General features: G+C 40.5%; 1 long non-coding RNA gene across 5 annotated transcripts in view; it reads right to left on the bottom strand.

The window, feature by feature from the left end:
- LOC112911331 (uncharacterized) overlaps positions 1 to 17,721 on the bottom strand; it is a 61,054-nt gene extending 43,333 nt beyond the window's left edge. For 2 of the 5 annotated variants that reach the window (XR_011995311.1, XR_003233360.2), the window contains exons 1-4: positions 17,489 to 17,714; positions 14,210 to 14,337; positions 8,515 to 10,554; positions 7,781 to 7,962 (exon numbers count right to left, since the gene is read on the bottom strand). This is a non-coding gene — a long non-coding RNA (uncharacterized lncRNA). Of the gene's footprint in view, positions 1 to 7,780; positions 7,963 to 8,514; positions 10,555 to 14,209; positions 14,338 to 17,488 lie in introns of all 5 variants that reach the window. The other 3 variants (XR_011995312.1, XR_011995313.1, XR_011995314.1) reach the window with 3 other exon arrangements.
- Positions 17,722 to 18,837: the final 1,116 nt, after the last annotated feature.

Raw genomic sequence — 18,837 nt, 5'->3', positions numbered from 1 at the left:
ATCAAGATACCCCAAACAGTGTTAAAATAGGCAGACCTATCGTTTGAAATATCACAAACAAAATAAAGCTGCTTCTACCCTGATTGTTCACACTGGCTATCTTGGTCTTGCTGTACAATGATTGAGCAGCTGTTGTCTAAATGTGCCCCTCATGGCTCTCCTTACATATGTGATGATAAGAAAGCTTACTCTTAAAATTAGTGGCTGATATACAAAGAAAAGACAGGCATAGAGACAGATACAAAGCAAGAAAGTTGAAAACTATAAATAGTCAAGCAACTCTGAAGCCAATTATGAAAATGGAGAGTTAACAGAAATGCGTTGAAAATACTCTAAATTTCTAAGGTAACTCATTCAATCTCCCTATAGATTTGCTAATGCGCTAGTGCTCTGATAACAAGCTAGGTGCATAGATAAAGAAATCTGTGATTCTCTTATTTAGAAATGGTTTTCTATTCTGTAGAACGTGTAAGGTATGATTGTACATTTTGGGAGCAATTAAAGCTCTGCCTCGTCGTTAGAGTGAATCCATCCAGACAGAACCATAAACAGCCAGCCCAGTCCTCTGTGGGAGACGAGGATGTACACGTTTGATTAATGGTTGGTACTGATGACACCTGGAATCCAAACAGTTGGAGTCATACCTCAGGAAATGCTTCAAGGACACAAGGAAGCACCATCTGAAGCAACACAGATGCTGATAACAGAGAAATAGTTATATCCAGGATGAACACTGTGAATAAAGGAAGCAACTGAATTTAAATAGAAACCAGAGGGCAGAAAGCAGAGCAGGAAAGAGCCTAAGAAAGAACAAAAGCAGTGGGCGGGGCAAGCGGCACCTGCTCTCATGAGTCACAAGCCTCTTTCCCCTCCCTTAGGGTCTTTCTTGAGCTGGCTCCCCTTCAGTCTCCCCTCCTCCACTTGGGGCCCCCAATCATTGTCTCCTTTAACCTCTGTTCTTCCCTTATTTTAACTCCATCTCCAAGTCTTGCTCATTTAAACTTTTGTTTTTCCTGCTTGGTTTCCCCTCCCTCACCCCCATTCTTTTTTTTTCCCCCTGAAGGATATGACCCATATTTCTATGATTAAAAAGTTATGGATTCATTTAAAAATGGATATTTATTTCTAGGTAATGACATTTATACTGATGACATTTTACCGAGCCAAGACTCATTTATGAAGAGGATCTATAAGTGCAAGTCCCACATGGCCACAGTGGTCACGGTAGGATTTCCGAGGAAATAGAGGTCATGGTTGCTCATCAAGCCTTATGTTCAGGTACCTTTTCTGAGGCTCGGTTTATTTGTATCTAAAGTGGCGCTGATATTGCATTTTTTTGAGGCTGGAAATTTATCTCACCGAAAGCTGAGGTTCTGAAATGACTATTTATGAAGAAATTGCTTTATATCTCTGTTTCTTAAGAAGTTTTTGTTCTGTTGATATGTTTTCAAAATTATGCTCTGTTGTAGCTCGGACATGTATTTCCCAGCCCTCAAAGAAGAATTTTTATCAAAAGAAAGAAAAGCACCTGACCTTGCTAACGATGGCTACTGAGAAAACAGACAATATAGCTATTTTATATGACTCTCAGCTGAGCCAGTGATCTGACTGTAGGAGAAAAAAGCTTGAAGCAATTTACTTCCAAATATAAAGACCGAGAAAAGTCCAGATGGATATAAACTATACTCTTAGTGAAAGATACACAACTACAAATATTCATGTTGCTGGTGACCAGATGCATGATATAGGTGTGATTCCTTGTCAGCCTCTTGAGTAAAAAAATGCGGCTTCTCTTTACAATAAATTTAGAGAGACTACGTGTTTAAAGTGAAAAAGCCTTTGCTAATTGGAAGCTTTTTTGGCAAAAGAGTTAAAGCTCATAGTAAACGGAGAATTCTGGAACCAACAAGGTGGACAAGCTTCAGGAAGACTCTAGTCACTGAGCTTATGCAAGATTAGGGTCTCCCTGTTATTGTATTGATAAAGCAAAGGATTTATGAGTTTTACAACTATTTTCAGAAAGTGATGTTATCTGTATTTTAATACATAAATCATCGAATGTAAGTCATGGTTCATTTTCTTAGTTGACCATCAGAGGTCATGTTCACTCAGTGAATTATTATCCGTTATGACAACATACTTCAACTATAGTTACTGCATCAAGGGGAAAAAGGTTCACCTTCTAACTCCCCAAGCATTGGCTGTGCAAAACACAATTTATTTGTTTAGCCTGTTATTGACTAACAAAAATTTGAGTTTATGCCCTAAGCATTGGGGATGCAATAATAAACAAAAAAGACACAGTTTCTTCCCTTACAGAAAGGAAGAGAGAAAATTAAATTACAATTGATCCTAAGAAGGGTAATTCATAAATATACATAATCCTGTTTGGGATGGCCTGGAAAGGGTTGTTGTTTTGGCAAAGGGTTGTAATAAAATGCAATTAAAACTTTTTAAACAAGGGAGAAGAGTGGTCAGATTTGCAATTAAGAAAGACTTTGTTGACTACAAAGTGAATGAATGATAGAGGATGACAAGAGTGAAAGAAACAATATTTTTTGTAGTTTTTCAGGCCTTTGATGACAATAACCTGACAGGGTGGTGATTGTGGGTAAGGAGAGAAAAAAAGAGATTCAAGAGCATTTAAGGATAAATCAAGAAGCTTTGGTAATTTTCTAGATGTGAGAGGTGAAAGAAAGGAGAGGACTCAAGAATGATATTTAGATCTAAGCGCTTGAGTAGATGATCTATTAAGGATAGTCAATAAAGAGCTGGATCTATAAACTGAAAGCCCAAATATACACAGTGGAATCACCGGCATGGAGATGGTGCTATGTAGGTTTGTTTGTGATGGGGATTAGTGCTAGAAAACATCGCAAGTGCTTTTGATGGGAAGAACATGGCAAATTAATAATTCCCCAGGCTTTAAATCTAGCTTTTCACTTTTGTCAGTTTTCAAGAAAAATCCTGCATAAGGGAATTAATTAATTTTATGGATTTGTTTAAAAAGTAATTATTTAAGAATTATGAAATTATAAAAACTATTAATTTGACTGCATGTATACCATCAATGGGAATGTCAATCATATTTTAAAAGCACATTTTTTTCTTATTTTTTTCCATTTTTAATTTATTTAAATACACTTTAAAACAATGCATATCATCAATCTTAGATAATTTGTCTCTAACAGGAATTCTAACTAGGAAATCACCAAGTATTCATACAAAACCACTTGAAGCCCCTACTAATTTAGGCTCTAGGGCAGGAGGGGTGAGTTCTGTAATAACCACTAAGCGGTTGATTTGGTTCATTGAAGACAGCCATGTCACAGTTATTTTAACTTGCTGGATTGAAAAGTTTCCTGGGTCATTGATGAGCAAGCTATAGCTATCAACAAACTCTCAAATAATATGGATTAATTCATTTTAGTTAATGTTATTTATCATAACATATTTATGTTATGTTATTATGTTTCCCAGCATTTTCTTCTAACTCATTATCAGTTTGCTCATGATTTCCCAATGTTTATCTTTGACCCATATTTCTCTTTTGAACTCTAGGAAAATTGGGTAAGATAATATTTTGAGATAAGATTTAAGATTTTTCCCCTCAACAGTTCCTTAAAATTTTTGCTCTGCCAACAACGGAGTCATAGTAATTCATTACCCCAGGGAATGGATAATGCAACAGAAAGCAGAAGTAAATTTGGGGGCTTTTCCATTTCAACAGTCCATCTCTCCAGAGAATGCAGGGAAGAACTCAGAACATAAAAAGTGGATTTGGAAAGGATATATGATCAAAGAGCACCATTTTCCATTCTGGAGACTACATTGTCTCTTGGCTGGGAAAGAAAATGAATCAGAGGAGAAGCAAAGAAAGCTGAGATACTGATGGATCCCTGAGAAAGGTGTTTGTGCCTGTCCCTCTCCCATTCACCCCACTGCACCCAAGTCCCGGGCAGTGCCCGGAATCCTAGCATAGACAGAGCGTGTTCCTCGGATCCTCTCCAGACTTGCACTACGGTACAGTAAGACTTACTTAAAAGCAACCGTAATTAAAACAGTGAAATATTAATATGCCCCAAGGATTTAGGATAAGGAGACAAAAGAACCGATACATGCCCAGACACTCAAACACCGATGGAGAAATGACAGTTTCCACAATAAAACTACTAGGTCAATGAAAATATCGACATTGGGAAAATTGGGACTTCACTCCTACCTCAAACTAAAGTATCAAGCCAGGCGGCTTATTTATCTAGTTGTGAAAGTTGAAGTTTTCAAAAGACAGTCCAGGAGAATATCGACATCACCTTAAACTCAGAACAAGGAAAGATTCCTTAAACAGCATCTAAAAAGCACTAAACATAAAGTAAAATGGCACAGCTCCAATCTGAAAATGGCCTTGGCGCACTCTACAAAGATCCTTCAGCTTCCTCTCAGGCCTTTTCAATTCCCTGGGCACACCGATGGCAGTCACTATGGGTAAGACATCTTCCAGAAACAATGCTGCAGCAGTGGGTGGTATGGCTTCTTTGAAGATCTCCTTATCTCATCATCCTCGTAGTTAAGGCTGACTTGGCGGGCTCAGGGACAAAGGTAAGTATCTCAAATATTTAAGGGAAAAAAAATCTTGACGCTGCATCAAAAGAGAATTTAGGAAAGGAAAGGCTAATTTTCTGAGATCCAGGAGTCCTGTGTTCTATGCTGCCTCTGCTGCTAGCTTAGAAAATGTCAGTGTTTCTGGGTTTCATATTCATTCCCAAGTGGAAGATAATAATGTCAATTTGTGCTCGACTATTCAAAGGATGTGATAAAGATAAATGCAGTATTAAAGATCTGTGAATTTCTCATAGAAAATAAGTGCCATGTAAATCCAGCAGTGCCATGATTAAAGCATGCTTTATCTTCCCTACATTTCTGGACATACGGGTTATTTACATAATCCGTCCACTCCCTAGAAGAGCTTATGCTTATATGATTTCACTTAAATTGATTGCTCTATAGAACCCCCACATATCTGTATTCGGTTTCTTGAGTAATAGAACTGCTGTAGCTCAACTGTAATTTTTTGAAAAGGAAAATTCAAAAACAGTGTCTTTCTTAAACAGGTGAAATTTACATTTCAGAGATTGAAATTTGACAAAAATCCGTTAAATCATTCAATGCTGTACTGGAAGACCTCCTCAGTATGATAAAGTAAGAAAAAGAAACAAAGATAAAATGTTCAGAATTTTAGGTGGTGGGATGTTATCTACTGACAACCCAAACAAATCTATAACTAAATTACTAAAACTGATAAGTGAGTTTTGCAAGTTTGGTAGATAGAAGGTCAATATCAGCAAAAAGTGAATTGTATTTTTAGTAGTAGCAGCAAACAGTTACATTTGAACAACAGTGCTTCATAAGAGCATACAAACATGAGTATTTAGGAGTAAATCTCACAAATGATGTCTAAGACCTCTATCCAGAAAACTATAATCATTGCTGAGGTCAATTAACGCAGGTCAAAGTAAATAAGGTAATATGGGAAATTAAATCACTGTCTTGGGGCACCTGAGTAGCTCAGACCATTAGGCATCTGCCTTGGGCTCAGGTCATGATCTTGGGGTCCTGGGATCGAGCCCTGCATTGAGCTCCCTGCTCAGTGAGGAGTCTGCTTCTCCTTCTCCCTCTGTGCTCTTTCTATCTCTCCCTCCTGAATAAATAAATAAATAAATAAATAAATATCTTTTAAAAAAATCACTGTCTCAAAAAAGTATCTGCCCCCTCATGTTCACTGCAGCATTATTCACAATAACCAAGACGTGGAGACCACCTGAGTCCACGGAGAGATAAATGGATAAGGAAGCTGTGGTGCACGCACACACACACACACACACACACGCACACACACAGAATGGAATACTATTCATTCATAAAAAAAGAAGGAAATCCTTCCATTTTGTAGCAACACAGACAAAAACTTGAGGGTGTTACGGCAAGTGAAATAAGACGGAGAAAGACAAACACCGTATGAATCTCAATGACATGTGGGATCTGAAGAAATCAAACTTAATAGAGGTGGAGAGTGGATTGGGGTTGTCGGGGCTGGACCGGGGGAAGTGGCTGAAGGTGGAAAGAGTTCACACCTTGATTTTTAGGATGAATCAGTCCTGTCCTGGGAATATAAGGTACAGCGTGAGGACTGTAGCTGTGTCGTAGGTGCTAAGAGAGTCTATCTTAAAAGTTCTCACCAAAAGAAAAAAAAAAAGTTCTCACCACACACACACACACACACACACACACACACACCTGTGTAACTATGAGGTGATGGGCGTGTTGATGAACCTTGTTCTGGTAATGATTCTGCGATGTCTACGTGCATCCAAATGTCACCCTGTACAGTTTAAACTTCACGTGCTACTGTTATATCTCAATAAACCCAGAGGGAGAAGTGTGTCCCTTAAAGCTTTGTAGTAGTCCTGTCGGCCCCTGAACTTCAAAGTCAGCCCTCTGGGCCCGGGCGCAGATGCAGATGCAGAGGTGTCGCAGCTGTCCCTGTCCTGACCCATGCACGGCCACCTGGGTGCCCCGGGGATGGAGTCTGCGGAGCAGCTAACAGGCCATCTGGGCAGTGGGGCTGCATCACCGGCGGCCACACGTGCCTCAGTCTCTATCCCACTCACAGTTGGCTTTGAGCATTTCCTCCAGAAACTTCCTCTCCACTGCTGACTGCTCTAAGGCACCTTTGGCTGGCTGTGTAATGCTACTGGGTCTTCATTTTTTTTTTTTTCTGCTTGTTTTGTGAAATGGCCTCAAGATTGAGATCCCCAACGGTCTCTGACTCTCCATCCCTGCTCTTGGTGCTGGAGACTCAAGAGTCTGATGTGAAGTTGCAAAATACTCCATAGTGATAGGTTTTGAGGGAGCTTAGGGCAGGGATTAAAAGGACAGTTCCAAATGGGAGTTTGGAGCCTGATTCTAATTAGGAATTTGGCATCTTGCTGTTCTTGCAAAACTTCCTTTCTTTGGATTTTGGATTTTCAGTGTACTTTTTCTTTTCCCCCCATCAAAGCAAATTAGTGCTGTAGTGATGTCCTAGGAAGGAGACTCCACGCACAATGCACCCTGCAGCAACGGCAAGTGTGGCCTGTGAAACCACAGACGCTGGGGTGCCGTTGGCAAGCTGGGGGGGGGGGGAGCAAGGAGCACCAAAGTCCTCGACCCTCGCTTACAGCCAAGGGCCAAGATGCGTTGGGTTTCCATTCTATTCTCCACGTATGATTTGGTTCCTTGGGATGCTAGTGAACTATTCATATAACAAACATACAGACAATGAATCAACACAATCCTTCTGCGGCTCATGTTGCTGTGTTGGGGGAAAAAGTTGTACACTGGAATTTTCAAAAACGTAATTCTGTGCCAACAACCAGCTAACGACATCAAACAGTGTTTCTCCACCTCGTGTGTTTTATCACTGAGTCACATCAGGATATATAGCAGGATGTCAACACAAAAGGCTTTCCCTCTGGGGTTTTACCCCTGACGCTGATTTCTAGGGGAACCCAACAGAATGGCGTTCCACTGGCCAACTTGCAGGAGGGGTCAGGAGACATCGGAAGGAAAGAAATTTGAGGTACGCAAGCTAATTCTTTGATCAGAGATACAGGCCGTATGGCAACTTTGAATACAGCGGAGTGTCTCCTTGCTGGGGAGGAGTGGAAGAGAGGTGGGAAAGGGCAGGCAGCCGAAAGGACAGGCGACCCTATAAGATAAAAATGACTTTAAAGAAATTTACCTCTTTGGGGCACCTGCGTGGCGCAGTCGGGTAAGCATCCAGCTCTTGGTTTCGGCTCAGGTCATGGTCTCGGGGTTGTGGGACGGAGCCCCACGCTGGGCTCTGTGCTCAGTGTGGAGTCTGCTTCAGATACTCCCTCTCTCTCGTTCTCTCTCTCTCTCTTTCAAATAAATAAATAAAATCTTAGAAAAAAGAAGACAAAAGAAAAAAAAAGAAATTTACCTCCTTGAATGCATCACCTGGGGATGTGGGAGGGTCCTTTACCCACTTGGGGTCCCTGGGTCCCTGAGAAGAGATGACAGCATCGACAAAAGCAGCACATGGACGAGCCGTGGGGGAGGGAGCTGGATGCAAGACCCACTGAGGCTGGGGTGGGCACGGCGGCTCCCCAGCATTACCTTAGCAGTTAGGCCAGAAAAAGGAAGAGGCTGGCTCCCATCTGCATGGGCAGTGTCCTGTGCATTAAAAGAAAGCCGGCCCAGAAAATTAGTGTTTGTTTCTCCTTTCTATTCCTATGTTTGGGGCCAGGCCAGTATGACCTGGGAAATGCAGATGACATAAAAATTGAAATAGTCTTGAGAAAAAGCAGGCATGCTCTTCAACTTTCGCTCGGCCGACAGTCCTTCATGATTCTCCATCTTCTCAGATGCCTTTTTCTTACACCTGAAACATTTCTCTGCCCCCTCCCTCTGACAAGCCACCTAAGATAAGGCTTCCGGAGCCACCCAACTCACCTGTCTGCTTCGCTCTCATCCTGCCCATGGCACACTTCCTCTGCCCTCTCATGGGCTGTCCTCTGCTCTTCGGCCCTCACAGCCAGCCACAGGCACTTCTGCCCTGGACTGCTAACACAGGTCCTACCTGCCACCACCATCCCCTCTTGTGTCCTCTGGAAGCCACCAGAATAATGTCTGCAGGATGCAAATCAGATCGTGTCGCTTCTTTAACTTAACGTTGCCCGTGGTTCTACGAAGGACACACTAGATTTTTAAAACTGGGAGAGATGCCTGACGGTTTTCACAGCGGTCTGTGAGCCCTCCCGTACTGTACTCAAACCCTTGTCTTATGAGCATGAGGCCTGATTTTCATAGAAAGAGTGTCAGTGTCTTTCTTCTCGTGCCGTGACATGGCGTGGGCTCCCCTCCCAGTCAACTAGAACAGTGTAGTGTGAGGACAGGTGGCGCAGCAGGCCATGCTGAGGGTATCATCAGGTCTTAGAGGCAGGTGGTCCCGGGGTTCAGTTCTGGCTTGCTCACCTTGCTGGCTGATTGGACAAATGGGGTGATATCCCCTCTCCTCGTTGGACTGTTTTAGACATTAAATGTAATGACAGGGTAAGGTAACTGGGGAGTAACAGACACTCAGCAAATTGTAGGTTCTTCGCTGCCCGTCTTGGATATCCAGGGTAAAGACACTACTCTCAGCCTCCCCCGTAATAGATCCCGCCTTTATCAGTTGGCTATTTTTGTCTCAACTTATGAAAAGTCCATATCAAAGTGGCTACGACATTTAAGGGAATATATTAGCTCACGGAGCTCAAAAGGTTCGGAGATAGAGCATGCTTCGGGTGCCTTTGTAGAGGGCTCCACTTCCAACTTTCTATTATATTTAGCTCTGTTCTTCCTCATGCATTGGCTTCTTCCTCGGGCTGGTCTTCCTCACGTAAAGTGGACCATAAAGTGGTCCAGCCCTCACAACCGCACCCCCATGCCATCGAACAAGTAAGTGTCTTCGCATTCCGGAATTCCCAGCCAACATCCGAGATTCCTTCTGCTTGGACTGAGATCCCCTCACCGTCCCCCTGCCCCCCCAAGTCTACCTCTACTGCTGAGGCGACATCTTTAGTCTTAAGCATCTCTTGAGCCAGTTGAATCCACAAAGGGAGTTCAGGGCCATTGTGAAGAACAATAGCTACAACACTTAATAATTTACTTCCACCTCTCTCACACACAAATACGGATTACTTGATCTTAATGATTTTAAGTCATTTTTGGAAGTCCAGCAATCCCGAATCAATTTTCAGTCTACACCCGGAAGACCATTTAACACTGCTTGCTACGGTTTAGCTTCACTTCCTATGAAATTACTCACAAATCACTTCTCAAACCCAACCCAGGAATCCAAGCTGTTATCGCAAAACAAAGCCACACATGACGGACAAACATAACTGGGCAACTTTGCTTCTTCTCCTTTGCCTCCAAGTTCTGTTTTTCTCAGCTGTGGGTCTGGAAGCTTTCCAGATGCCAACGGGGCGGGGGAGTCGTCACACGGGCTTGGCCTGTGAACCTCACCACAGAGTCTTCAGCAAAACGTCAAAGCAATAATGTGAGCGCGCTGGAATGTGGTGGTGGGGGGAGAGTGGCAGCTGTTCCTTAATCTTCAGTAGTATTTTCTTAGGAAAAATCAAATTAAAAAGAGAATGTGCGTCCAGAGTAGCTGGTGTGAAAACCCTTGGTTCATTTGAAGATACGAAGGAGCGTTAACTTCTCTCAGAGGCAAGGATAAATCTGTTCCTGTTGTGCTTGTACTGGAGTCCAGGGATGCAGTTACCCGGAGGAGTTCCACCAGAAGAATGACTTACTTTAGAACTTTATGTTAAATATATTGGGGACATATGACATTGCTTTGTTTTACTCATTCACTTATTCACTCATTCATTGCTTTCAAGAAATGTCTTCTGAATACCCCTGCTTGCCAGGCAGTGTTCTAACTCCTGAGGATACAGGATACAACCAAATAGACTGAGTCCTTGCTCCTTTAAAGCCTGTATCCCACTGCAAGGTGGGCCAAAACAAAAACAAAAACAAGCTTTAAAATCAATTAAATAAACACAAAATATATGTCAAATTGTGATAAGTGATAAGAAAAAAAGTCAGCAGGGTTAATGAACACCAAGAGGCAGGGATCATTGAGGGGGCATTTCAGAGGCTCCCTACCACAAGAAGGAAGACATAAAAGTAGAAGCTACATAAATTCACATAATGATTGACATGGCTCATCTAGGCAACATAGACTTTTAGTCTTTTTTAGAACAGCCTTTTCCTTTGCTTTACAACCATCTAAAATAAGCATATTGGTGTTTCTTTCATCAATTGCTTTCAACATGGAGTGCCTGTTCCTTAGACCATCTATTTTTATTATGAAATAAAATTTCTTCTTCTTTTTTTTTAAAAAAATTATTTATTTATGAGAGAGAGAGTGAGAGAGAGAGAGAGGCAGAGACACAGGCAGAGGGAGAAGAGGCTCCATGCAGGGAGCAGGATGTGGGACTCGATCCCAGGACCCCAGGATCATGACCTGAGCCAAAGGCAGATGCTCAACTGCTGAGTCACCCAGCCGTCCCAAGAAATAAAATTTCTTTTTCCAAAGATCCTATTCAGGATTTTCTTCCTTACATGATTAATTATAATTCTACTTCAGTACAGATAGAAATATCCATTATAAGGTATTACTAAAATCCTTGCTATCTTTTCTAGAAGTACAAGGAAAACCTCAGGAAGTGCCCTCAAGAGTACTCACAAGCAAGTTTTGTGGCCTAGATGACAAATACCTTGGACTATGCCTATGTTTAATAATCTGTATCATCAATTAATCTTTTGAAGCCACCTCTAGCCCGATGAAGTTGAGTGTATTGCGGAAGTCTGTTCACCTGTCTGTATTCTTCACCAAACTGAAAGCTTCTGGAGGGCCACCCTTGTATACGCAGTGCCCAGCACACACAAGTCATCTATAAACACATGCTGAATGGGTGACCAGCAGTGGCTTCAAAGGGAACCAAAGGAAACTCTGCGAAGACAGCCATATCCAACTAATTAGAAAAATCATTACAGTCTTTATGTGGTAACATACTTCAGGGAAGATTTCAAGGATTTATGTATCAGGTAACAGTTCCAAAGGATCTTGGATATCAGATATTAGCTCCTCCAGTTGGTCCAAAAGTAAAAATGAAGAGTTCAGTGACTATAGTCCAGAAGTTACTCTAACGAGGGACATATGTCCACTGACTTGGCCCTTGAAGGAGATTGTGAAGACATCAGGAAGATGGAGTGGGGGGTCTTCCCTCCAACTGCAGAAGCAGCATTTTAAAACGATGTTGCTCAGTGTGTCGCTCAGGTTATGGGGACTGAATGAGATTGCGTGGAGTTCCAAGACTGGGTTCCATCTAGGTAGTGCTGCTTTTAAAATACTAGATGTGGGCAAAGAGAAGGAAATCATGTGTAGAGAGATTTAAGGAACTAAATAACAGAAATGCTAGAGCAAATGTGTCAGTCCAAACAGTAGCAAATCTTCTGTTCTTTCTCCCTTTGCCGTGGATCATTAGAAAAAGTTGAGGAAGGGAACCATAGCTGGCTTTTAGCCTCCCAAGTCCCAGATCCTATTTATTATCCTGAGATGCCATTAGCTTCTCTCAGCCTCTTGCCAGGTATTCCCTCTGCCTGTATTTCAATTTAAAAGATTGTGAGGGGGTGGATTATGGAGCTAGCAGAGATGACTATCAATGGCTAAGCTTTGCCTTGCCCTCCAACCACCACTGACCTCCGTGTCCTGCTGTGACCACCTGCCACATACAGGATTTACCCTCAGGCACACTAGTAGCTGACTAGATTAGGGCTAGAGGTTTTCTGGGTTGGTTGGTTTTGGTGGGTTTTTTGTGGTTTTTTTTTTTTTGCAACTTCTTTTTTTTACAAAAAATATTTTGAAGCAATCAAATGCAATATATCACAATGGTATCTATTCCGCAAGGTTTTTCCTGACCAACCACCCCAAGCTGATTTAAATGAGCCTCCTCTTTCTGCCTTTCCTGCCCTGGGTATCTCAATCCCAGTACTAACCCTGCTGCACTGTCCTCCCTGATTTACCTGCTCTTCTCCCCACTAGGGTGACCATTAGGAACCTGGCATATTAGACATGCTGGATGCCCTAAGCACTTAATATTATTTGACTGAAACAGTGAAATGAGTGAATGAAAGAAATGAAGATTTAATTAAGGGCATCATCCTTTTTCATCCCTAACTCTGCTTACACATTAAGCTGAGTGGGAAAGAAGTGGATAAGTATTTCCGGACGGTCTCTCGTACTTTAACAGAATGTCGAGAAGCAACTTCTTCCAACTCCAGCACCAGGCAGGTTTTGTAGGAATGCTCGAACCCATCAGTGTGGAAGCTGTGGACGCTATTCGCATGCACTTTGCTGAACTGTTATTTTGGCAGAGACTGAATGCAAACTGGCCCTCCTGAGCCAGTACAACTGTCACTGTTTATTATCTTAAAGAGGGGATTACACAGTGTTTACAGGATATAGTACTTATAGTACTATATTACATTTATAGTATTTACAAAAAGACCTTGGTGCCAGGCATGGTTTCTCTACTTAGAGTCATGTAATCTCGGTCAGATCACTTAACTGTCTGAGTTTCTCCATTTGTACAATAGAGCCAACAACAACAACAACAACAACAACAAATAACATCAACAAACACAGCAGCACTTGCTCTCCCCCTGTGACTTAGTTGTGAGAAATCAAGGTGAAGAAGATTGTGCAACGACTTCCTAACTCTAAAGTACAGTGCCCACCATTTCTGCCAAGAGCCTCCTTGAGGAACAAACAGAGGAAGCAAGAATTGACTGATTGGGATGAGTCCAAGATGTGAACACTCTTTGTTTTAGGAGAGGGACTTTCCAAAATCATAATGCTTTCATGACTCAGCAAAGGGGTCAAGTTCGAACCCTCCTTTCACATATGAATATGCCTTATCTTTATTTAATATCTCAAAATGTTGATGGGGAACAAAATCTGAGTAAACACACCAAGTGGAGCCTTATCTCCCGGGCTATTAATGAGTTTTAAGTTCCGAGCACCTCTTGAGATCTTACAAAGGCTGATAGCTCTTGAGTAAAGGGGAATGATTTCAAGCAAATAATCCAAGACTACTGCCAACATTTTTTTCCTTCCTTCTTTCTTTTTTTTTTTTTTTTACTGCCAACATTCTAAGAAAGACATTGCATATTTCTACATCAGTAAATGTGTCTGCTTTAGCGTGCTATACACTAGACTTCCACGGCAAAACTTCACAGCTCAGCATAGACACGTTCTACTGGACCACAAATATTGCTCTCTTGCTGGGGCACACTCCATCCCCACGGTGCCAGGTGTTTCTTAGAAAGGAGCCAGAAACTCTGCACTCTTTTATACGTCTTTTTTTTTTTTTTTTTTTCTGTTGCTTTACCATGGGCTCAATGCAAACAGCTTCTCTGGAAAGAAAAAGTAGAGTGGGATTTCCAGGAGAAGAGAAACTTGTACCTCAAGAGAGGTGACTTATGCTGTGAAAAGTGTGTCTTGAACATATTTAGGCAATTTAAGCACCACCTTTCTTTGACTTCTCCTTTCTGAAATAGGCAAAACAAGAAAAAATGGCTTTTACTGGGGTACCTGGGTCACTCAGTCGGTTAAGTATCCAACTCTTAATCTCAACTCAGGTCTTGATCTCAGCTTAGGTCTTGACTTCAGGGTTGTGAGTTCAAGCCCCATGTTGGGCTCCATGGCGGATGTGGGGCCTGCTTAAAAAAAGAAAGAAAGAAAGAAAAAAGAAATGGCTTTCACTCACAAGTGCTTCACTGTAAAAATCAGAGTGGGAAAAATGGATGAAGGAGGTCAAAAGTTACAAACTTCGTCTTATAACTAAACCATGAGGATATATTCTACACCATGGTGACTATAGTTAACAATACTGTATTGCATTTTTGAAAGTGGCTAAGAGAATATATCTTAAAAGTTCTCATCCCAGTAAAAAAAAATCATAACTGTGTATGGTGACATTCACTAGACTTATTGTGGTGATCATTTTGCAATATACACAAATATCTACTCATTATGTTGTATATTGTATACCTGAAACTAATATAAGGTAATATGTCAATTATTCCTCAGTTTAAAAAAAAAAAAGAGAGATTAGTTAGCTTTAGCTCATTCTTAAGATAGCAGCAGCTACTGACCAGGCTCCCCTTTTTCCCAAGTCAGTCATTATATGTTCTTGTAGCATTGTATCTCTCTCCTCCATAATGCTTAGCCTAGTGGTGATTTTATAGTTCAGTGTGTGATTCCTTTGTTTAAGAGCACAGGCCCTGGACCCAAACTATATGCGTTAAAATTCTGACTCTACCACTTACAATGCTGGATGACCAAGTGCCTTACAGCTCTATACTGCTATGTCTTTTGTTTTTGTTTTAGGCTTTTAAAAAAATTTAAATTCAATTAATTAACAGATTATGTATTATTAGTTTCAGAGGTAGAGGTCAGAGAACACCCAGTGCACATTACACCACATGCCCTCCTTAATGCCCATCACCCATTACCCCATCCCCCCATCCTACTCCCCTCCAGTGACCCTCAGTTTGTTTCCTACGATTAAGAGTCTCTTATGATTTATCTCCCTCTCTGATTTCATCTTGGTTTTTTTCCCCTCTCTTCCCCTATGATCCATTATACTGCTACTCCTTCGTCTGTAAAATGGGGACAATAATAATCCCTACCTCATAGAGTTGTGAGGATTAAACATGTACAGATAACATGTAGAGCCCTTCTAAGAATGCCCTTCACAGAGGAAGTGCTTAATAGATGTTAACTGTTTTGTTTTGTTTTGTTTTGTTTTGTTTTGTTTTGTTTTGTTGTAGCTCCACCAGGTTCAGGTTTTATGAGGGTGGGCATATCATTGCCTAACATCTGTCCTAGAGTCATAGCAAAGAACCATTTTAAGTAAACATTTGTTGAATAAATGAATAAATAAATTATTCTGTATAATTTAATCCAGGTTTACAAGTATTCCATTTTTGTAGTGACTCCAGAAAATAGAGTAGAAAGGAAAATCAATTATGGTGGAGGTCGATTCTAGAACACTTGACATTTGACCTCAATTACTTCTCAGATTAATACAAGGTAAAATGAATAAAATGTTAAACACGTAGTCTAAGGATAGTATTTCAAGTTAACTACTTGTTAATTTTGTATTATGGTTAAATAAGTCATTTGTTTTTGTTTTGGGGGAATGAGAATCATTAGAATACATATAAAATGTCGATACATGGTATCTCCAGGATCTAGTACTAAAAATTTATGGAAACTTTTAAGATCTACTAAGATCTACTCTCTTAGTATTTCGAGTATGTAAAACAGTATTTTTAACTGTAGTTGAAACATTAAAAGAAATAGCAGCACATGGTTCAGATTGGCTTGCCCAAAACAGGCCTTGATGACTTCCCTACAAAGAGCTTTCTGGGATAACAACTGAAAGGACCATCCTTATTATCATTAAACAAAAAATTATGAGATAATTTTTTAAAACCCTTGGTTGTAACATCATCTTGAAGAGAAATAACTCTCAGATGCAAAAAATGAGAGAAAATAAGTCAATATACTAAGAACATTGTATACAATCCAAGATAAGTGATTAAAAGTGAGCCCTCAAACAACCTCCCAAAGGATTATATCATTTTTGAAGCTTTTCCTGAAAGTATCTCCTTTACATTTTCCCATTTCTGTGAGCAAAGATGAACTGTATAGGCCCATTTTGCTATACTGGAGGAAAGTAATAGCCAATTGGGAGATCTGGCTTTCTTGTGACATAATATTAGGTGCTCCGGGAGCACTTCCTTGAAAATAGTTTTTTTCCCATCTCATTGATGACTCTAACATTTCTTTAAAGAGAGAAAGCCTATTTATTCAATGATTGGAATGAAGGCATAAAATGCAAATAGTCTTACTGACTTCTAGTTAAAATAACATGTTGATGACTGACGCAGCCACTTGCTGAATAGGTTTTGACAGAAAACAAGAGAATAGCGAAGCATTTTGATGCAATAAAATAGATTAAATATTAGAAAGGGGAGGTTGTTGACCTCAAAGGCAAATGTCAACATAATAATCTTGGCCAAGAAAACCTCTGATTAAATCTGAAATTAAAGCCATAAATGCTCTCTGAAAATAAACTCTTGGTTGGAAAAGATCTTTTTTTTTTCTCCTTGGATTTTCTTAGGATTTCCTTCTACTTTATTTTTAATCTACATATGGAAAATAAAACACAATATTGTTATGGTTTGTCAAAGAAAGTTCAGCTCTTTTGCTTCTACTGTTTTTGGCAGAGATGAGAGAACCTTAATAACATAAATATTTTCATTGTATTATTGAAACAACAGACAGAAATGACAAGTCATAAATGTTTATTTACTCAATTAATGAATAAATGAATGGATGGATGAATAAAAGAATGATGAGGGAGGAAGAAGATATATAGTTTTTGGAATGGGCACAGCTTTACAAGTGAGCAGTCACAGAAAGAAGGGTATTAATTTGCAGAGAGGAATTGGCACGCAAGGACTGTACGTAAGCATTACTTATTTCATAGGTTTTTTTGGACCAATGCTGGTTTATACTGGCACAAAGGGTTCGACTTGTGCTGATACTTTTCCAGTTTACAGTTTAAGTCTAGAAATAATTTTCTATTTAAATCATTGAACTAAATAGTGGACAGATTAAAAGGATGTCAAAGTTTAGGCACACTGTGAAAGCCACATTTTCAAAGGTCACCAATTATTTCCTGATTTACAAGTTAATTCATCTTTTCTTTATTCCTATCCTCCTTGACCTTTTGCAAGAACTGACATTCTTGACTACCGCATCACTGAAGACATCGCCCGTAGTTTCTGCATCACTTACCTCTCTTGCTCCTTTTCTCCTGATGACTTCTCTTTCTAGGCTGCCCCCTAATGGTGTGTATTGCTTTAGTTTCTGTCTTCCATCCTGCTCCCTTCTATCCCTTGGAGCTTCCATTGGGCTCCAACTCCGTCAATAAATTCCTCCTGGTCAAAGGCTGTATTCCATAGGTCTGACCTGCCTCCTAAACTCCTATCCCACATTTTCAACTTTGGGATATGGGGATATTTCTGCCTGGAGGTTGCATTGGTGACTCACAATTAACAATGAAATTCATTATTCTCTGTGAACTGGTTGCTCCATTTGACTGCCTTTGTTTTTCTGAATGCTGCCTCCAGAAGATCTGTTTGTGAGGGATAGAATAAGCTACACTGGGAGTGACCAGAATGAGGAAGCTAAATGTGGTGCTTGGGGGAGGGGGATAACTAAAAAACAAGTAGAGAAAAGAAATTTGGCCAAACCATATCTAATGTCCTAGTGATACTGGAAGTTCTAGAAGATAGTCTCAGCTTCATAGTTTTGTTTTGTTTAGGGTTTTTGGTTTTGATTTTGCGGTTTTGAGGTTTTGAGGCTTTTCGGTCCTGGGCAGGTGATCATATCTAGGGCATAGGCAGTAAGATAAGGATTTTGTCATAAGAACTGAAGTAAAAGGTCAGAGTCTAAATCAAGGCAAGTCATTTAGCTTACCTGAATGCTCTTCTTATTACTTAAAAATGGGGCAACAGTTAACTCGGAGTGTTTTTTATAGGGATTAAAAATAATACACATAAAACATGTGACTCATAGTGGTGTTCAGTATGTTCTAGTCATTATTACCACTATTACTTGATTTTCCCAATTTGAACTTGAGTTGGTTTTGGTTGTTTTCTTTAGCCAACTGCCCCCTGTCTAATTGAACATTAACTCTTTCAGGTCCACCGTCTTCTTTACCATTTTTACTGAGTCCACCCCACCTAAGGGCAAGTCCTGTGGTATCAACATTCAAATATTTTCTTTCAGTGGTATAATTCCTATTATAATAATTCCCTATCCAAATGTACTGCCATGGCTTACCTTTGCTTTCCAGATATGATCTGTTATTATTAGCACAGCACAAAGAGCCATACACATCCTCATGTGGCCACATCCTCATTTTCCAGTCTAGCATAATCTGTCAACTCATTGTTGTATGAATCCTACTCGATCCTGTCTCTATGCTTTTTGTCACATTTCCCCCTTTTCCCAATATCTTCTCCCTTCCTCTTTAGCTCTCAAATCCTAGATAGTCTTTCCATCTTGGCTTAAACTACTCCTTCAAAAACCTTTACCAGATCACTCTAGTTCACCAGTCTCTGCCCCTGGATTTATAGCTC

This window comes from Vulpes vulpes, chromosome 11 (genome assembly GCF_048418805.1).
Source record: "Vulpes vulpes isolate BD-2025 chromosome 11, VulVul3, whole genome shotgun sequence".
NCBI classification, from domain to species: domain Eukaryota; kingdom Metazoa; phylum Chordata; class Mammalia; order Carnivora; family Canidae; genus Vulpes; species Vulpes vulpes.
This window is presented reverse-complemented; position numbering and strand designations above follow the sequence as displayed.